Source organism: Phyllobates terribilis, unplaced genomic scaffold (assembly GCF_046119375.1).
Source record: "Phyllobates terribilis strain yellow unplaced genomic scaffold, ASM4611937v1 Scaffold_230__1_contigs__length_3167835, whole genome shotgun sequence".
Taxonomy (NCBI): Eukaryota; Metazoa; Chordata; class Amphibia; order Anura; family Dendrobatidae; genus Phyllobates; species Phyllobates terribilis.
This window is the reverse complement of record NW_027362990.1, coordinates 1,030,826-1,049,951: the sequence shown is the minus strand read 5'-3', so window position 1 is coordinate 1,049,951 and position 19,126 is coordinate 1,030,826. Positions and strand designations below refer to the sequence as shown.

At 44.9% G+C, this 19,126-nt stretch overlaps 14 non-coding genes across 14 annotated transcripts; all 14 read left to right on the top strand.

The window, feature by feature from the left end:
- The first annotated feature begins 1,054 nt into the window (after positions 1–1,054).
- On the top strand, positions 1,055–1,245 carry LOC141215025 (U2 spliceosomal RNA). Its single transcript, XR_012284173.1, has one exon. It is a non-coding gene; the product is annotated as a U2 spliceosomal RNA (small nuclear RNA).
- Positions 1,246–2,360: 1,115 nt separating this feature from the next.
- On the top strand, positions 2,361–2,551 carry LOC141215010 (U2 spliceosomal RNA). The gene has a single exon (XR_012284159.1). It is a non-coding gene; the product is annotated as a U2 spliceosomal RNA (small nuclear RNA).
- A 1,115-nt stretch (positions 2,552–3,666) lies between these two features.
- LOC141215024 (U2 spliceosomal RNA) lies at positions 3,667–3,857 on the top strand. The gene has a single exon (XR_012284172.1). It is a non-coding gene; the product is annotated as a U2 spliceosomal RNA (small nuclear RNA).
- A 1,115-nt stretch (positions 3,858–4,972) lies between these two features.
- On the top strand, positions 4,973–5,163 carry LOC141215023 (U2 spliceosomal RNA). Its single transcript, XR_012284171.1, has one exon. It is a non-coding gene; the product is annotated as a U2 spliceosomal RNA (small nuclear RNA).
- A 1,112-nt stretch (positions 5,164–6,275) lies between these two features.
- LOC141215022 (U2 spliceosomal RNA) lies at positions 6,276–6,466 on the top strand. Its single transcript, XR_012284170.1, has one exon. It is a non-coding gene; the product is annotated as a U2 spliceosomal RNA (small nuclear RNA).
- A 1,112-nt stretch (positions 6,467–7,578) lies between these two features.
- LOC141215020 (U2 spliceosomal RNA) lies at positions 7,579–7,769 on the top strand. Its single transcript, XR_012284169.1, has one exon. It is a non-coding gene; the product is annotated as a U2 spliceosomal RNA (small nuclear RNA).
- A 1,115-nt stretch (positions 7,770–8,884) lies between these two features.
- On the top strand, positions 8,885–9,075 carry LOC141215090 (U2 spliceosomal RNA). The gene has a single exon (XR_012284236.1). It is a non-coding gene; the product is annotated as a U2 spliceosomal RNA (small nuclear RNA).
- Positions 9,076–10,190: 1,115 nt separating this feature from the next.
- On the top strand, positions 10,191–10,381 carry LOC141215019 (U2 spliceosomal RNA). The gene has a single exon (XR_012284168.1). It is a non-coding gene; the product is annotated as a U2 spliceosomal RNA (small nuclear RNA).
- A 1,112-nt stretch (positions 10,382–11,493) lies between these two features.
- LOC141215018 (U2 spliceosomal RNA) lies at positions 11,494–11,684 on the top strand. The gene has a single exon (XR_012284167.1). It is a non-coding gene; the product is annotated as a U2 spliceosomal RNA (small nuclear RNA).
- Positions 11,685–12,800: 1,116 nt separating this feature from the next.
- LOC141215017 (U2 spliceosomal RNA) lies at positions 12,801–12,991 on the top strand. The gene has a single exon (XR_012284166.1). It is a non-coding gene; the product is annotated as a U2 spliceosomal RNA (small nuclear RNA).
- Positions 12,992–14,107: 1,116 nt separating this feature from the next.
- On the top strand, positions 14,108–14,298 carry LOC141215015 (U2 spliceosomal RNA). The gene has a single exon (XR_012284164.1). It is a non-coding gene; the product is annotated as a U2 spliceosomal RNA (small nuclear RNA).
- Positions 14,299–15,413: 1,115 nt separating this feature from the next.
- Positions 15,414–15,604, top strand: LOC141215014 (U2 spliceosomal RNA). Its single transcript, XR_012284163.1, has one exon. It is a non-coding gene; the product is annotated as a U2 spliceosomal RNA (small nuclear RNA).
- A 1,121-nt stretch (positions 15,605–16,725) lies between these two features.
- On the top strand, positions 16,726–16,916 carry LOC141215013 (U2 spliceosomal RNA). Its single transcript, XR_012284162.1, has one exon. It is a non-coding gene; the product is annotated as a U2 spliceosomal RNA (small nuclear RNA).
- A 1,118-nt stretch (positions 16,917–18,034) lies between these two features.
- Positions 18,035–18,225, top strand: LOC141215012 (U2 spliceosomal RNA). Its single transcript, XR_012284161.1, has one exon. It is a non-coding gene; the product is annotated as a U2 spliceosomal RNA (small nuclear RNA).
- Positions 18,226–19,126: the final 901 nt, after the last annotated feature.

Below are 19,126 nucleotides of genomic sequence, written 5' to 3'. Positions count from 1 at the left end.
CTTGTTTGTCGGATTTTGGGATGGACTCTTTGGCTTTGCTTTTCTTCTCCTCATTGGATTTTTCATGTTCAAAGTTGCAGAAGCCAGATTACAAGCTCATTTTGGTTCAACTTCAGCAACTGTGCATTGCATTGCCATGTAATGTGATGCAATGCTATCTTTCTAGCTCTCCCTTTTTACTTCCTTTTGGATAAACAGACATATTAGGCAAGCATTTTGGAGCTTTCACCTAAATAACTACAGGTGGTGAGATAAGCTGCACAATATAATTGACCTTTCAGTATATTGTTGCACACACACCATCTATTTAGCAAATGCCCTTGTTATCAACAGCAGCCTTTTAAACTCACCTGAGCTAACAGGTATGTGCGCTGGTTACTCTGCTGCGCTTAAAATTTCTTTTTTGGTTTGCTACAATGCCTTTTCTGAAACGTTGTCTCCTTCTGCTGGAACACTGACTTCTTTCATTTAATGCCTGCAGACTATAAAAGAGAACCCAACCCAAAAAGTTTGGTTGATTAGTCTGTGGCATTCTGTTAAACTGTTGCTTATGGCAGTCTCTGTGAGCTTCTCAGCGACATTCAGCCAGCCAGGTATCCTGCCTGCAGTAGATGGAATGTGGCAATGGAACGCTGGCTGCGCGTGTCATAATAGGCTCTGAGCCTTTATATACCTGTGCACAGCAGCAGCCACCTTCAGTCTGCTGCTGGACAGCCAGCAGCAGCAGCAGGAGAGGTATGTAATCAGGAGCCCTCCTGCTAAGGGTAGACAGCTGCTCGTTCCACCCCACCCCCCGCCTTAATTGGTTCTCCTCCCTTCCAACGGTGTTGAGGCGGGTGGGAACAGCAGGGGGTGAAGGTGCTGTGTTTAAAGAGGTGGAGTTATGCAGATCTAAAACGCGTGGATTGCAGCAGCAGCAAGCCGAAAAGTGCAGGCATGTAAGGGATCTAGAGGTTGACAACATGTCTTCTTAACGGGAGTCCAGGAGCTCATCTCCACAAATGGACTTTTCAGGATCCTTGGGTGGCTCCGTAGTTTGAAACCAATTCTGGTTATCGCTTCTCGGCCTTTTGGCTAAGATCAAGTGTAGTATCTGTTCTTATCAGTTTAATATCTGATACGTCCCCTATCTGGGGACCATATATTAAATGGATTTTTAGAACAGGGAGATGGAAAAAGAGCTTGCTCTGTCCACTCCACGCATTGACCTGGTATTGCAGTATCTCCAGGACCGGTGCACCCCTTCTTTAATGCAGTTTCTAAAATCAGAAAGAATTGAATTCAATGTTTTTTGTTCATTTTGCTTGTTTGTCAGATTTTGGGATGGACTCTTTGGCTTTGCTTTTCTTCTCCTCATTGGATTTTTCATGTTCAAAGTTGCAGAAGCCAGATTACAAGCTCATTTTGGTTCAACTTCAGCAACTGTGCATTGCATTGCCATGTAATGTGATGCAATGCTATCTTTCTAGCTCTCCCTTTTTACTTCCTTTTGGATAAACAGACATATTAGGCAAGCATTTTGGAGCTTTCACCTAAATAACTACAGGTGGTGAGATAAGCTGCACAATATAATTGACCTTTCAGTATATTGTTGCACACACACCATCTATTTAGCAAATGCCCTTGTTATCAACAGCAGCCTTTTAAACTCACCTGAGCTAACAGGTATGTGCGCTGGTTACTCTGCTGCGCTTAAAATTTCTTTTTTGGTTTGCTACAATGCCTTTTCTGAAACGTTGTCTCCTTCTGCTGGAACACTGACTTCTTTCATTTAATGCCTGCAGACTATAAAAGAGAACCCAACCCAAAAAGTTTGGTTGATTAGTCTGTGGCATTCTGTTAAACTGTTGCTTATGGCAGTCTCTGTGAGCTTCTCAGCGACATTCAGCCAGCCAGGTATCCTGCCTGCAGTAGATGGAATGTGGCAATGGAACGCTGGCTGCGCGTGTCATAATAGGCTCTGAGCCTTTATATACCTGTGCACAGCAGCAGCCACCTTCAGTCTGCTGCTGGACAGCCAGCAGCAGCAGCAGCAGGAGAGGTATGTAATCAGGAGCCCTCCTGCTAAGGGTAGACAGCTGCTCGTTCCACCCCACCCCCCGCCTTAATTGGTTCTCCTCCCTTCCAACGGTGTTGAGGCGGGTGGGAACAGCAGGGGGTGAAGGTGCTGTGTTTAAAGAGGTGGAGTTATGCAGATCTAAAACGCGTGGATTGCAGCAGCAGCAAGCCGAAAAGTGCAGGCATGTAAGGGATCTAGAGGTTGACAACATGTCTTCTTAACGGGAGTCCAGGAGCTCATCTCCACAAATGGACTTTTCAGGATCCTTGGGTGGCTCCGTAGTTTGAAACCAATTCTGGTTATCGCTTCTCGGCCTTTTGGCTAAGATCAAGTGTAGTATCTGTTCTTATCAGTTTAATATCTGATACGTCCCCTATCTGGGGACCATATATTAAATGGATTTTTAGAACAGGGAGATGGAAAAAGAGCTTGCTCTGTCCACTCCACGCATTGACCTGGTATTGCATTATCTCCAGGACCGGTGCACCCCTTCTTTAATGCAGTTTCTAAAATCAGAAAGAATTGAATTCAATGTTTTTTGTTCATTTTGCTTGTTTGTCGGATTTTGGGATGGACTCTTTGGCTTTGCTTTTCTTCTCCTCATTGGATTTTTCATGTTCAAAGTTGCAGAAGCCAGATTACAAGCTCATTTTGGTTCAACTTCAGCAACTGTGCATTGCATTGCCATGTAATGTGATGCAATGCTATCTTTCTAGCTCTCCCTTTTTACTTCCTTTTGGATAAACAGACATATTAGGCAAGCATTTTGGAGCTTTCACCTAAATAACTACAGGTGGTGAGATAAGCTGCACAATATAATTGACCTTTCAGTATATTGTTGCACACACACCATCTATTTAGCAAATGCCCTTGTTATCAACAGCAGCCTTTTAAACTCACCTGAGCTAACAGGTATGTGCGCTGGTTACTCTGCTGCGCTTAAAATTTCTTTTTTGGTTTGCTACAATGCCTTTTCTGAAACGTTGTCTCCTTCTGCTGGAACACTGACTTCTTTCATTTAATGCCTGCAGACTATAAAAGAGAACCCAACCCAAAAAGTTTGGTTGATTAGTCTGTGGCATTCTGTTAAACTGTTGCTTATGGCGGTCTCTGTGAGCTTCTCAGCGACATTCAGCCAGCCAGGTATCCTGCCTGCAGTAGATGGAATGTGGCAATGGAACGCTGGCTGCGCGTGTCATAATAGGCTCTGAGCCTTTATATACCTGTGCACAGCAGCAGCCACCTTCAGTCTGCTGCTGGACAGCCAGCAGCAGCAGCAGCAGGAGAGGTATGTAATCAGGAGCCCTCCTGCTAAGGGTAGACAGCTGCTCGTTCCACCCCACCCCCCGCCTTAATTGGTTCTCCTCCCTTCCAACGGTGTTGAGGCGGGTGGGAACAGCAGGGGGTGAAGGTGCTGTGTTTAAAGAGGTGGAGTTATGCAGATCTAAAACGCGTGGATTGCAGCAGCAGCAAGCCGAAAAGTGCAGGCATGTAAGGGATCTAGAGGTTGACAACATGTCTTCTTAACGGGAGTCCAGGAGCTCATCTCCACAAATGGACTTTTCAGGATCCTTGGGTGGCTCCGTAGTTTGAAACCAATTCTGGTTATCGCTTCTCGGCCTTTTGGCTAAGATCAAGTGTAGTATCTGTTCTTATCAGTTTAATATCTGATACGTCCCCTATCTGGGGACCATATATTAAATGGATTTTTAGAACAGGGAGATGGAAAAAGAGCTTGCTCTGTCCACTCCACGCATTGACCTGGTATTGCAGTATCTCCAGGACCGGTGCACCCCTTCTTTAATGCAGTTTCTAAAATCAGAAAGAATTGAATTCAATGTTTTTTGTTCATTTTGCTTGTTTGTCGGATTTTGGGATGGACTCTTTGGCTTTGCTTTTCTTCTCCTCATTGGATTTTTCATGTTCAAAGTTGCAGAAGCCAGATTACAAGCTCATTTTGGTTCAACTTCAGCAACTGTGCATTGCATTGCCATGTAATGTGATGCAATGCTATCTTTCTAGCTCTCCCTCTTTACTTCCTTTTGGATAAACAGACATATTAGGCAAGCATTTTGGAGCTTTCACCTAAATAACTACAGGTGGTGAGATAAGCTGCACAATATAATTGACCTTTCAGTATATTGTTGCACACACACCATCTATTTAGCAAATGCCCTTGTTATCAACAGCAGCCTTTTAAACTCACCTGAGCTAACAGGTATGTGCGCTGGTTACTCTGCTGCGCTTAAAATTTCTTTTTTGGTTTGCTACAATGCCTTTTCTGAAACGTTGTCTCCTTCTGCTGGAACACTGACTTCTTTCATTTAATGCCTGCAGACTATAAAAGAGAACCCAACCCAAAAAGTTTGGTTGATTAGTCTGTGGCATTCTGTTAAACTGTTGCTTATGGCGGTCTCTGTGAGCTTCTCAGCGACATTCAGCCAGCCAGGTATCCTGCCTGCAGTAGATGGAATGTGGCAATGGAACGCTGGCTGCGCGTGTCATAATAGGCTCTGAGCCTTTATATACCTGTGCACAGCAGCAGCCACCTTCAGTCTGCTGCTGGACAGCCAGCAGCAGCAGCAGCAGGAGAGGTATGCAATCAGGAGCCCTCCTGCTAAGGGTAGACAGCTGCTCGTTCCACCCCACCCCCCGCCTTAATTGGTTCTCCTCCCTTCCAACGGTGTTGAGGCGGGTGGGAACAGCAGGGGGTGAAGGTGCTGTGTTTAAAGAGGTGGAGTTATGCAGATCTAAAACGCGTGGATTGCAGCAGCAGCAAGCCGAAAAGTGCAGGCATGTAAGGGATCTAGAGGTTGACAACATGTCTTCTTAACGGGAGTCCAGGAGCTCATCTCCACAAATGGACTTTTCAGGATCCTTGGGTGGCTCCGTAGTTTGAAACCAATTCTGGTTATCGCTTCTCGGCCTTTTGGCTAAGATCAAGTGTAGTATCTGTTCTTATCAGTTTAATATCTGATACGTCCCCTATCTGGGGACCATATATTAAATGGATTTTTAGAACAGGGAGATGGAAAAAGAGCTTGCTCTGTCCACTCCACGCATTGACCTGGTATTGCAGTATCTCCAGGACCGGTGCACCCCTTCTTTAATGCAGTTTCTAAAATCAGAAAGAATTGAATTCAATGTTTTTTGTTCATTTTGCTTGTTTGTCGGATTTTGGGATGGACTCTTTGGCTTTGCTTTTCTTCTCCTCATTGGATTTTTCATGTTCAAAGTTGCAGAAGCCAGATTACAAGCTCATTTTGGTTCAACTTCAGCAACTGTGCATTGCATTGCCATGTAATGTGATGCAATGCTATCTTTCTAGCTCTCCCTTTTTACTTCCTTTTGGATAAACAGACATATTAGGCAAGCATTTTGGAGCTTTCACCTAAATAACTACAGGTGGTGAGATAAGCTGCACAATATAATTGACCTTTCAGTATATTGTTGCACACACACCATCTATTTAGCAAATGCCCTTGTTATCAACAGCAGCCTTTTAAACTCACCTGAGCTAACAGGTATGTGCGCTGGTTACTCTGCTGCGCTTAAAATTTCTATTTTGGTTTGCTACAATGCCTTTTCTGAAACGTTGTCTCCTTCTGCTGGAACACTGACTTCTTTCATTTAATGCCTGCAGACTATAAAAGAGAACCCAACCCAAAAAGTTTGGTTGATTAGTCTGTGGCATTCTGTTAAACTGTTGCTTATGGCGGTCTCTGTGAGCTTCTCAGCGACATTCAGCCAGCCAGGTATCCTGCCTGCAGTAGATGGAATGTGGCAATGGAACGCTGGCTGCGCGTGTCATAATAGGCTCTGAGCCTTTATATACCTGTGCACAGCAGCAGCCACCTTCAGTCTGCTGCTGGACAGCCAGCAGCAGCAGCAGGAGAGGTATGTAATCAGGAGCCCTCCTGCTAAGGGTAGACAGCTGCTCGTTCCACCCCACCCCCCGCCTTAATTGGTTCTCCTCCCTTCCAACGGTGTTGAGGCGGGTGGGAACAGCAGGGGGTGAAGGTGCTGTGTTTAAAGAGGTGGAGTTATGCAGATCTAAAACGCGTGGATTGCAGCAGCAGCAAGCCGAAAAGTGCAGGCATGTAAGGGATCTAGAGGTTGACAACATGTCTTCTTAACGGGAGTCCAGGAGCTCATCTCCACAAATGGACTTTTCAGGATCCTTGGGTGGCTCCGTAGTTTGAAACCAATTCTGGTTATCGCTTCTCGGCCTTTTGGCTAAGATCAAGTGTAGTATCTGTTCTTATCAGTTTAATATCTGATACGTCCCCTATCTGGGGACCATATATTAAATGGATTTTTAGAACAGGGAGATGGAAAAAGAGCTTGCTCTGTCCACTCCACGCATTGACCTGGTATTGCAGTATCTCCAGGACCGGTGCACCCCTTCTTTAATGCAGTTTCTAAAATCAGAAAGAATTGAATTCAATGTTTTTTGTTCATTTTGCTTGTTTGTCGGATTTTGGGATGGACTCTTTGGCTTTGCTTTTCTTCTCCTCATTGGATTTTTCATGTTCAAAGTTGCAGAAGCCAGATTACAAGCTCATTTTGGTTCAACTTCAGCAACTGTGCATTGCATTGCCATGTAATGTGATGCAATGCTATCTTTCTAGCTCTCCCTTTTTACTTCCTTTTGGATAAACAGACATATTAGGCAAGCATTTTGGAGCTTTCACCTAAATAACTACAGGTGGTGAGATAAGCTGCACAATATAATTGACCTTTCAGTATATTGTTGCACACACACCATCTATTTAGCAAATGCCCTTGTTATCAACAGCAGCCTTTTAAACTCACCTGAGCTAACAGGTATGTGCGCTGGTTACTCTGCTGCGCTTAAAATTTCTTTTTTGGTTTGCTACAATGCCTTTTCTGAAACGTTGTCTCCTTCTGCTGGAACACTGACTTCTTTCATTTAATGCCTGCAGACTATAAAAGAGAACCCAACCCAAAAAGTTTGGTTGATTAGTCTGTGGCATTCTGTTAAACTGTTGCTTATGGCGGTCTCTGTGAGCTTCTCAGCGACATTCAGCCAGCCAGGTATCCTGCCTGCAGTAGATGGAATGTGGCAATGGAACGCTGGCTGCGCGTGTCATAATAGGCTCTGAGCCTTTATATACCTGTGCACAGCAGCAGCCACCTTCAGTCTGCTGCTGGACAGCCAGCAGCAGCAGCAGGAGAGGTATGTAATCAGGAGCCCTCCTGCTAAGGGTAGACAGCTGCTCGTTCCACCCCACCCCCCGCCTTAATTGGTTCTCCTCCCTTCCAACGGTGTTGAGGCGGGTGGGAACAGCAGGGGGTGAAGGTGCTGTGTTTAAAGAGGTGGAGTTATGCAGATCTAAAACGCGTGGATTGCAGCAGCAGCAAGCCGAAAAGTGCAGGCATGTAAGGGATCTAGAGGTTGACAACATGTCTTCTTAACGGGAGTCCAGGAGCTCATCTCCACAAATGGACTTTTCAGGATCCTTGGGTGGCTCCGTAGTTTGAAACCAATTCTGGTTATCGCTTCTCGGCCTTTTGGCTAAGATCAAGTGTAGTATCTGTTCTTATCAGTTTAATATCTGATACGTCCCCTATCTGGGGACCATATATTAAATGGATTTTTAGAACAGGGAGATGGAAAAAGAGCTTGCTCTGTCCACTCCACGCATTGACCTGGTATTGCAGTATCTCCAGGACCGGTGCACCCCTTCTTTAATGCAGTTTCTAAAATCAGAAAGAATTGAATTCAATGTTTTTTGTTCATTTTGCTTGTTTGTCGGATTTTGGGATGGACTCTTTGGCTTTGCTTTTCTTCTCCTCATTGGATTTTTCATGTTCAAAGTTGCAGAAGCCAGATTACAAGCTCATTTTGGTTCAACTTCAGCAACTGTGCATTGCATTGCCATGTAATGTGATGCAATGCTATCTTTCTAGCTCTCCCTTTTTACTTCCTTTTGGATAAACAGACATATTAGGCAAGCATTTTGGAGCTTTCACCTAAATAACTACAGGTGGTGAGATAAGCTGCACAATATAATTGACCTTTCAGTATATTGTTGCACACACACCATCTATTTAGCAAATGCCCTTGTTATCAACAGCAGCCTTTTAAACTCACCTGAGCTAACAGGTATGTGCGCTGGTTACTCTGCTGCGCTTAAAATTTCTTTTTTGGTTTGCTACAATGCCTTTTCTGAAACGTTGTCTCCTTCTGCTGGAACACTGACTTCTTTCATTTAATGCCTGCAGACTATAAAAGAGAACCCAACCCAAAAAGTTTGGTTGATTAGTCTGTGGCATTCTGTTAAACTGTTGCTTATGGCGGTCTCTGTGAGCTTCTCAGCGACATTCAGCCAGCCAGGTATCCTGCCTGCAGTAGATGGAATGTGGCAATGGAACGCTGGCTGCGCGTGTCATAATAGGCTCTGAGCCTTTATATACCTGTGCACAGCAGCAGCCACCTTCAGTCTGCTGCTGGACAGCCAGCAGCAGCAGCAGCAGGAGAGGTATGCAATCAGGAGCCCTCCTGCTAAGGGTAGACAGCTGCTCGTTCCACCCCACCCCCCGCCTTAATTGGTTCTCCTCCCTTCCAACGGTGTTGAGGCGGGTGGGAACAGCAGGGGGTGAAGGTGCTGTGTTTAAAGAGGTGGAGTTATGCAGATCTAAAACGCGTGGATTGCAGCAGCAGCAAGCCGAAAAGTGCAGGCATGTAAGGGATCTAGAGGTTGACAACATGTCTTCTTAACGGGAGTCCAGGAGCTCATCTCCACAAATGGACTTTTCAGGATCCTTGGGTGGCTCCGTAGTTTGAAACCAATTCTGGTTATCGCTTCTCGGCCTTTTGGCTATGATCAAGTGTAGTATCTGTTCTTATCAGTTTAATATCTGATACGTCCCCTATCTGGGGACCACATATTAAATGGATTTTTAGAACAGGGAGATGGAAAAAGAGCTTGCTCTGTCCACTCCACGCATTGACCTGGTATTGCAGTATCTCCAGGACCGGTGCACCCCTTCTTTAATGCAGTTTCTAAAATCAGAAAGAATTGAATTCAATGTTTTTTGTTCATTTTGCTTGTTTGTCGGATTTTGGGATGGACTCTTTGGCTTTGCTTTTCTTCTCCTCATTGGATTTTTCATGTTCAAAGTTGCAGAAGCCAGATTACAAGCTCATTTTGGTTCAACTTCAGCAACTGTGCATTGCATTGCCATGTAATGTGATGCAATGCTATCTTTCTAGCTCTCCCTTTTTACTTCCTTTTGGATAAACAGACATATTAGGCAAGCATTTTGGAGCTTTCACCTAAATAACTACAGGTGGTGAGATAAGCTGCACAATATAATTGACCTTTCAGTATATTGTTGCACACACACCATCTATTTAGCAAATGCCCTTGTTATCAACAGCAGCCTTTTAAACTCACCTGAGCTAACAGGTATGTGCGCTGGTTACTCTGCTGCGCTTAAAATTTCTTTTTTGGTTTGCTGCAATGCCTTTTCTGAAACGTTGTCTCCTTCTGCTGGAACACTGACTTCTTTCATTTAATGCCTGCAGACTATAAAAGAGAACCCAACCCAAAAAGTTTGGTTGATTAGTCTGTGGCATTCTGTTAAACTGTTGCTTATGGCGGTCTCTGTGAGCTTCTCAGCGACATTCAGCCAGCCAGGTATCCTGCCTGCAGTAGATGGAATGTGGCAATGGAACGCTGGCTGCGCGTGTCATAATAGGCTCTGAGCCTTTATATACCTGTGCACAGCAGCAGCCACCTTCAGTCTGCTGCTGGACAGCCAGCAGCAGCAGCAGCAGGAGAGGTATGTAATCAGGAGCCCTCCTGCTAAGGGTAGACAGCTGCTCGTTCCACCCCACCCCCCGCCTTAATTGGTTCTCCTCCCTTCCAACGGTGTTGAGGCGGGTGGGAACAGCAGGGGGTGAAGGTGCTGTGTTTAAAGAGGTGGAGTTATGCAGATCTAAAACGCGTGGATTGCAGCAGCAGCAAGCCGAAAAGTGCAGGCATGTAAGGGATCTAGAGGTTGACAACATGTCTTCTTAACGGGAGTCCAGGAGCTCATCTCCACAAATGGACTTTTCAGGATCCTTGGGTGGCTCCGTAGTTTGAAACCAATTCTGGTTATCGCTTCTCGGCCTTTTGGCTAAGATCAAGTGTAGTATCTGTTCTTATCAGTTTAATATCTGATACGTCCCCTATCTGGGGACCATATATTAAATGGATTTTTAGAACAGGGAGATGGAAAAAGAGCTTGCTCTGTCCACTCCACGCATTGACCTGGTATTGCAGTATCTCCAGGACCGGTGCACCCCTTCTTTAATGCAGTTTCTAAAATCAGAAAGAATTGAATTCAATGTTTTTTGTTCATTTTGCTTGTTTGTCGGATTTTGGGATGGACTCTTTGGCTTTGCTTTTCTTCTCCTCATTGGATTTTTCATGTTCAAAGTTGCAGAAGCCAGATTACAAGCTCATTTTGGTTCAACTTCAGCAACTGTGCATTGCATTGCCATGTAATGTGATGCAATGCTATCTTTCTAGCTCTCCCTTTTTACTTCCTTTTGGATAAACAGACATATTAGGCAAGCATTTTGGAGCTTTCACCTAAATAACTACAGGTGGTGAGATAAGCTGCACAATATAATTGACCTTTCAGTATATTGTTGCACACACACCATCTATTTAGCAAATGCCCTTGTTATCAACAGCAGCCTTTTAAACTCACCTGAGCTAACAGGTATGTGCGCTGGTTACTCTGCTGCGCTTAAAATTTCTTTTTTGGTTTGCTACAATGCCTTTTCTGAAACGTTGTCTCCTTCTGCTGGAACACTGACTTCTTTCATTTAATGCCTGCAGACTATAAAAGAGAACCCAACCCAAAAAGTTTGGTTGATTAGTCTGTGGCATTCTGTTAAACTGTTGCTTATGGCAGTCTCTGTGAGCTTCTCAGCGACATTCAGCCAGCCAGGTATCCTGCCTGCAGTAGATGGAATGTGGCAATGGAACGCTGGCTGTGCGTGTCATAATAGGCTCTGAGCCTTTATATACCTGTGCACAGCAGCAGCCACCTTCAGTCTGCTGCTGGACAGCCAGCAGCAGCAGCAGGAGAGGTATGTAATCAGGAGCCCTCCTGCTAAGGGTAGACAGCTGCTCGTTCCACCCCACCCCCCGCCTTAATTGGTTCTCCTCCCTTCCAACGGTGTTGAGGCGGGTGGGAACAGCAGGGGGTGAAGGTGCTGTGTTTAAAGAGGTGGAGTTATGCAGATCTAAAACGCGTGGATTGCAGCAGCAGCAAGCCGAAAAGTGCAGGCATGTAAGGGATCTAGAGGTTGACAACATGTCTTCTTAACGGGAGTCCAGGAGCTCATCTCCACAAATGGACTTTTCAGGATCCTTGGGTGGCTCCGTAGTTTGAAACCAATTCTGGTTATCGCTTCTCGGCCTTTTGGCTAAGATCAAGTGTAGTATCTGTTCTTATCAGTTTAATATCTGATACGTCCCCTATCTGGGGACCATATATTAAATGGATTTTTAGAACAGGGAGATGGAAAAAGAGCTTGCTCTGTCCACTCCACGCATTGACCTGGTATTGCAGTATCTCCAGGACCGGTGCACCCCTTCTTTAATGCAGTTTCTAAAATCAGAAAGAATTGAATTCAATGTTTTTTTGTTCATTTTGCTTGTTTGTCGGATTTTGGGATGGACTCTTTGGCTTTGCTTTTCTTCTCCTCATTGGATTTTTCATGTTCAAAGTTGCAGAAGCCAGATTACAAGCTCATTTTGGTTCAACTTCAGCAACTGTGCATTGCATTGCCATGTAATGTGATGCAATGCTATCTTTCTAGCTCTCCCTTTTTACTTCCTTTTGGATAAACAGACATATTAGGCAAGCATTTTGGAGCTTTCACCTAAATAACTACAGGTGGTGAGATAAGCTGCACAATATAATTGACCTTTCAGTATATTGTTGCACACACACCATCTATTTAGCAAATGCCCTTGTTATCAACAGCAGCCTTTTAAACTCACCTGAGCTAACAGGTATGTGCGCTGGTTACTCTGCTGCGCTTAAAATTTCTTTTTTGGTTTGCTACAATGCCTTTTCTGAAACGTTGTCTCCTTCTGCTGGAACACTGACTTCTTTCATTTAATGCCTGCAGACTATAAAAGAGAACCCAACCCAAAAAGTTTGGTTGATTAGTCTGTGGCATTCTGTTAAACTGTTGCTTATGGCGGTCTCTGTGAGCTTCTCAGCGACATTCAGCCAGCCAGGTATCCTGCCTGCAGTAGATGGAATGTGGCAATGGAACGCTGGCTGCGCGTGTCATAATAGGCTCTGAGCCTTTATATACCTGTGCACAGCAGCAGCCACCTTCAGTCTGCTGCTGGACAGCCAGCAGCAGCAGCAGCAGGAGAGGTATGTAATCAGGAGCCCTCCTGCTAAGGGTAGACAGCTGCTCGTTCCACCCCACCCCCCGCCTTAATTGGTTCTCCTCCCTTCCAACGGTGTTGAGGCGGGTGGGAACAGCAGGGGGTGAAGGTGCTGTGTTTAAAGAGGTGGAGTTATGCAGATCTAAAACGCGTGGATTGCAGCAGCAGCAAGCCGAAAAGTGCAGGCATGTAAGGGATCTAGAGGTTGACAACATGTCTTCTTAACGGGAGTCCAGGAGCTCATCTCCACAAATGGACTTTTCAGGATCCTTGGGTGGCTCCGTAGTTTGAAACCAATTCTGGTTATCGCTTCTCGGCCTTTTGGCTAAGATCAAGTGTAGTATCTGTTCTTATCAGTTTAATATCTGATACGTCCCCTATCTGGGGACCATATATTAAATGGATTTTTAGAACAGGGAGATGGAAAAAGAGCTTGCTCTGTCCACTCCACGCATTGACCTGGTATTGCAGTATCTCCAGGACCGGTGCACCCCTTCTTTAATGCAGTTTCTAAAATCAGAAAGAATTGAATTCAATGTTTTTTGTTCATTTTGCTTGTTTGTCGGATTTTGGGATGGACTCTTTGGCTTTGCTTTTCTTCTCCTCATTGGATTTTTCATGTTCAAAGTTGCAGAAGCCAGATTACAAGCTCATTTTGGTTCAACTTCAGCAACTGTGCATTGCATTGCCATGTAATGTGATGCAATGCTATCTTTCTAGCTCTCCCTTTTTACTTCCTTTTGGATAAACAGACATATTAGGCAAGCATTTTGGAGCTTTCACCTAAATAACTACAGGTGGTGAGATAAGCTGCACAATATAATTGACCTTTCAGTATATTGTTGCACACACACCATCTATTTAGCAAATGCCCTTGTTATCAACAGCAGCCTTTTAAACTCACCTGAGCTAACAGGTATGTGCGCTGGTTACTCTGCTGCGCTTAAAATTTCTTTTTTGGTTTGCTACAATGCCTTTTCTGAAACGTTGTCTCCTTCTGCTGGAACACTGACTTCTTTCATTTAATGCCTGCAGACTATAAAAGAGAACCCAACCCAAAAAAGTTTGGTTGATTAGTCTGTGGCATTCTGTTAAACTGTTGCTTATGGCGGTCTCTGTGAGCTTCTCAGCGACATTCAGCCAGCCAGGTATCCTGCCTGCAGTAGATGGAATGTGGCAATGGAACGCTGGCTGCGCGTGTCATAATAGGCTCTGAGCCTTTATATACCTGTGCACAGCAGCAGCCACCTTCAGTCTGCTGCTGGACAGCCAGCAGCAGCAGCAGCAGGAGAGGTATGTAATCAGGAGCCCTCCTGCTAAGGGTAGACAGCTGCTCGTTCCACCCCACCCCCCGCCTTAATTGGTTCTCCTCCCTTCCAACGGTGTTGAGGCGGGTGGGAACAGCAGGGGGTGAAGGTGCTGTGTTTAAAGAGGTGGAGTTATGCAGATCTAAAACGCGTGGATTGCAGCAGCAGCAAGCCGAAAAGTGCAGGCATGTAAGGGATCTAGAGGTTGACAACATGTCTTCTTAACGGGAGTCCAGGAGCTCATCTCCACAAATGGACTTTTCAGGATCCTTGGGTGGCTCCGTAGTTTGAAACCAATTCTGGTTATCGCTTCTCGGCCTTTTGGCTAAGATCAAGTGTAGTATCTGTTCTTATCAGTTTAATATCTGATACGTCCCCTATCTGGGGACCATATATTAAATGGATTTTTAGAACAGGGAGATGGAAAAAGAGCTTGCTCTGTCCACTCCACGCATTGACCTGGTATTGCAGTATCTCCAGGACCGGTGCACCCCTTCTTTAATGCAGTTTCTAAAATCAGAAAGAATTGAATTCAATGTTTTTTGTTCATTTTGCTTGTTTGTCGGATTTTGGGATGGACTCTTTGGCTTTGCTTTTCTTCTCCTCATTGGATTTTTCATGTTCAAAGTTGCAGAAGCCAGATTACAAGCTCATTTTGGTTCAACTTCAGCAACTGTGCATTGCATTGCCATGTAATGTGATGCAATGCTATCTTTCTAGCTCTCCCTTTTTACTTCCTTTTGGATAAACAGACATATTAGGCAAGCATTTTGGAGCTTTCACCTAAATAACTACAGGTGGTGAGATAAGCTGCACAATATAATTGACCTTTCAGTATATTGTTGCACACACACCATCTATTTAGCAAATGCCCTTGTTATCAACAGCAGCCTTTTAAACTCACCTGAGCTAACAGGTATGTGCGCTGGTTACTCTGCTGCGCTTAAAATTTCTTTTTTGGTTTGCTACAATGCCTTTTCTGAAACGTTGTCTCCTTCTGCTGGAACACTGACTTCTTTCATTTAATGCTTGCAGACTATAAAAGAGAACCCAACCCAAAAAGTTTGGTTGATTAGTCTGTGGCATTCTGTTAAACTGTTGCTTATGGCGGTCTCTGTGAGCTTCTCAGCGACATTCAGCCAGCCAGGTATCCTGCCTGCAGTAGATGGAATGTGGCAATGGAACGCTGGCTGCGCGTGTCATAATAGGCTCTGAGCCTTTATATACCTGTGCACAGCAGCAGCCACCTTCAGTCTGCTGCTGGACAGCCAGCAGCAGCAGCAGCAGGAGAGGTATGTAATCAGGAGCCCTCCTGCTAAGGGTAGACAGCTGCTCGTTCCACCCCACCCCCCGCCTTAATTGGTTCTCCTCCCTTCCAACGGTGTTGAGGCGGGTGGGAACAGCAGGGGGTGAAGGTGCTGTGTTTAAAGAGGTGGAGTTATGCAGATCTAAAACGCGTGGATTGCAGCAGCAGCAAGCCGAAAAGTGCAGGCATGTAAGGGATCTAGAGGTTGACAACATGTCTTCTTAACGGGAGTCCAGGAGCTCATCTCCACAAATGGACTTTTCAGGATCCTTGGGTGGCTCCGTAGTTTGAAACCAATTCTGGTTATCGCTTCTCGGCCTTTTGGCTAAGATCAAGTGTAGTATCTGTTCTTATCAGTTTAATATCTGATACGTCCCCTATCTGGGGACCATATATTAAATGGATTTTTAGAACAGGGAGATGGAAAAAGAGCTTGCTCTGTCCACTCCACGCATTGACCTGGTATTGCAGTATCTCCAGGACCGGTGCACCCCTTCTTTAATGCAGTTTCTAAAATCAGAAAGAATTGAATTCAATGTTTTTTGTTCATTTTGCTTGTTTGTCGGATTTTGGGATGGACTCTTTGGCTTTGCTTTTCTTCTCCTCATTGGATTTTTCATGTTCAAAGTTGCAGAAGCCAGATTACAAGCTCATTTTGGTTCAACTTCAGCAACTGTGCATTGCATTGCCATGTAATGTGATGCAATGCTATCTTTCTAGCTCTCCCTTTTTACTTCCTTTTGGATAAACAGACATATTAGGCAAGCATTTTGGAGCTTTCACCTAAATAACTACAGGTGGTGAGATAAGCTGCACAATATAATTGACCTTTCAGTATATTGTTGCACACACACCATCTATTTAGCAAATGCCCTTGTTATCAACAGCAGCCTTTTAAACTCACCTGAGCTAACAGGTATGTGCGCTGGTTACTCTGCTGCGCTTAAAATTTCTTTTTTGGTTTGCTACAATGCCTTTTCTGAAACGTTGTCTCCTTCTGCTGGAACACTGACTTCTTTCATTTAATGCCTGCAGACTATAAAAGAGAACCCAACCCAAAAAGTTTGGTTGATTAGTCTGTGGCATTCTGTTAAACTGTTGCTTATGGCGGTCTCTGTGAGCTTCTCAGCGACATTCAGCCAGCCAGGTATCCTGCCTGCAGTAGATGGAATGTGGCAATGGAACGCTGGCTGCGCGTGTCATAATAGGCTCTGAGCCTTTATATACCTGTGCACAGCAGCAGCCACCTTCAGTCTGCTGCTGGACAGCCAGCAGCAGCAGCAGCAGCAGCAGGAGAGGTATGTAATCAGGAGCCCTCCTGCTAAGGGTAGACAGCTGCTCGTTCCACCCCACCCCCCACCTTAATTGGTTCTCCTCCCTTCCAACGGTGTTGAGGCGGGTGGGAACAGCAGGGGGTGAAGGTGCTGTGTTTAAAGAGGTGGAGTTATGCAGATCTAAAACGCGTGGATTGCAGCAGCAGCAAGCCGAAAAGTGCAGGCATGTAAGGGATCTAGAGGTTGACAACATGTCTTCTTAACGGGAGTCCAGGAGCTCATCTCCACAAATGGACTTTTCAGGATCCTTGGGTGGCTCCGTAGTTTGAAACCAATTCTGGTTATCGCTTCTCGGCCTTTTGGCTAAGATCAAGTGTAGTATCTGTTCTTATCAGTTTAATATCTGATACGTCCCCTATCTGGGGACCATATATTAAATGGATTTTTAGAACAGGGAGATGGAAAAAGAGCTTGCTCTGTCCACTCCACGCATTGACCTGGTATTGCAGTATCTCCAGGACCGGTGCACCCCTTCTTTAATGCAGTTTCTAAAATCAGAAAGAATTGAATTCAATGTTTTTTGTTCATTTTGCTTGTTTGTCGGATTTTGGGATGGACTCTTTGGCTTTGCTTTTCTTCTCCTCATTGGATTTTTCATGTTCAAAGTTGCAGAAGCCAGATTACAAGCTCATTTTGGTTCAACTTCAGCAACTGTGCATTGCATTGCCATGTAATGTGATGCAATGCTATCTTTCTAGCTCTCCCTTTTTACTTCCTTTTGGATAAACAGACATATTAGGCAAGCATTTTGGAGCTTTCACCTAAATAACTACAGGTGGTGAGATAAGCTGCACAATATAATTGACCTTTCAGTATATTGTTGCACACACACCATCTATTTAGCAAATGCCCTTGTTATCAACAGCAGCCTTTTAAACTCACCTGAGCTAACAGGTATGTGCGCTGGTTACTCTGCTGCGCTTAAAATTTCTTTTTTGGTTTGCTACAATGCCTTTTCTGAAACGTTGTCTCCTTCTGCTGGAACACTGACTTCTTTCATTTAATGCCTGCAGACTATAAAAGAGAACCCAACCCAAAAAGTTTGGTTGATTAGTCTGTGGCATTCTGTTAAACTGTTGCTTATGGCGGTCTCTGTGAGCTTCTCAGCGACATTCAGCCAGCCAGGTATCCTGCCTGCAGTAGATGGAATGTGGCAATGGAACGCTGGCTGCGCGTGTCATAATAGGCTCTGAGCCTTTATATACCTGTGCACAGCAGCAGCCACCTTCAGTCTGCTGCTGGACAGCCAGCAGCAGCAGCAGCAGCAGGAGAGGTATGTAATCAGGAGCCCTCCTGCTAAGGGTAGACAGCTGCTCGTTCCACCCCACCCCCCGCCTTAATTGGTTCTCCTCCCTTCCAACGGTGTTGAGGCGGGTGGGAACAGCAGGGGGTGAAGGTGCTGTGTTTAAAGAGGTGGAGTTATGCAGATCTAAAACGCGTGGATTGCAGCAGCAGCAAGCCGAAAAGTGCAGGCATGTAAGGGATCTAGAGGTTGACAACATGTCTTCTTAACGGGAGTCCAGGAGCTCATCTCCACAAATGGACTTTTCAGGATCCTTGGGTGGCTCCGTAGTTTGAAACCAATTCTGGTTATCGCTTCTCGGCCTTTTGGCTAAGATCAAGTGTAGTATCTGTTCTTATCAGTTTAATATCTGATACGTCCCCTATCTGGGGACCATATATTAAATGGATTTTTAGAACAGGGAGATGGAAAAAGAGCTTGCTCTGTCCACTCCACGCATTGACCTGGTATTGCAGTATCTCCAGGACCGGTGCACCCCTTCTTTAATGCAGTTTCTAAAATCAGAAAGAATTGAATTCAATGTTTTTTGTTCATTTTGCTTGTTTGTCGGATTTTGGGATGGACTCTTTGGCTTTGCTTTTCTTCTCCTCATTGGATTTTTCATGTTCAAAGTTGCAGAAGCCAGATTACAAGCTCATTTTGGTTCAACTTCAGCAACTGTGCATTGCATTGCCATGTAATGTGATGCAATGCTATCTTTCTAGCTCTCCCTTTTTACTTCCTTTTGGATAAACAGACATATTAGGCAAGCATTTTGGAGCTTTCACCTAAATAACTACAGGTGGTGAGATAAGCTGCACAATATAATTGACCTTTCAGTATATTGTTGCACACACACCATCTATTTAGCAAATGCCCTTGTTATCAACAGCAGCCTTTTAAACTCACCTGAGCTAACAGGTATGTGCGCTGGTTACTCTGCTGCGCTTAAAATTTCTTTTTTGGTTTGCTACAATGCCTTTTCTGAAACGTTGTCTCCTTCTGCTGGAACACTGACTTCTTTCATTTAATGCCTGCAGACTATAAAAGAGAACCCAACCCAAAAAGTTTGGTTGATTAGTCTGTGGCATTCTGTTAAACTGTTGCTTATGGCGGTCTCTGTGAGCTTCTCAGCGACATTCAGCCAGCCAGGTATCCTGCCTGCAGTAGATGGAATGTGGCAATGGAACGCTGGCTGCGCGTGTCATAATAGGCTCTGAGCCTTTATATACCTGTGCACAGCAGCAGCCACCTTCAGTCTGCTGCTGGACAGCCAGCAGCAGCAGCAGCAGGAGAGGTATGTAATCAGGAGCCCTCCTGCTAAGGGTAGACAGCTGCTCGTTCCACCCCACCCCCCGCCTTAATTGGTTCTCCTCCCTTCCAACGGTGTTGAGGCGGGTGG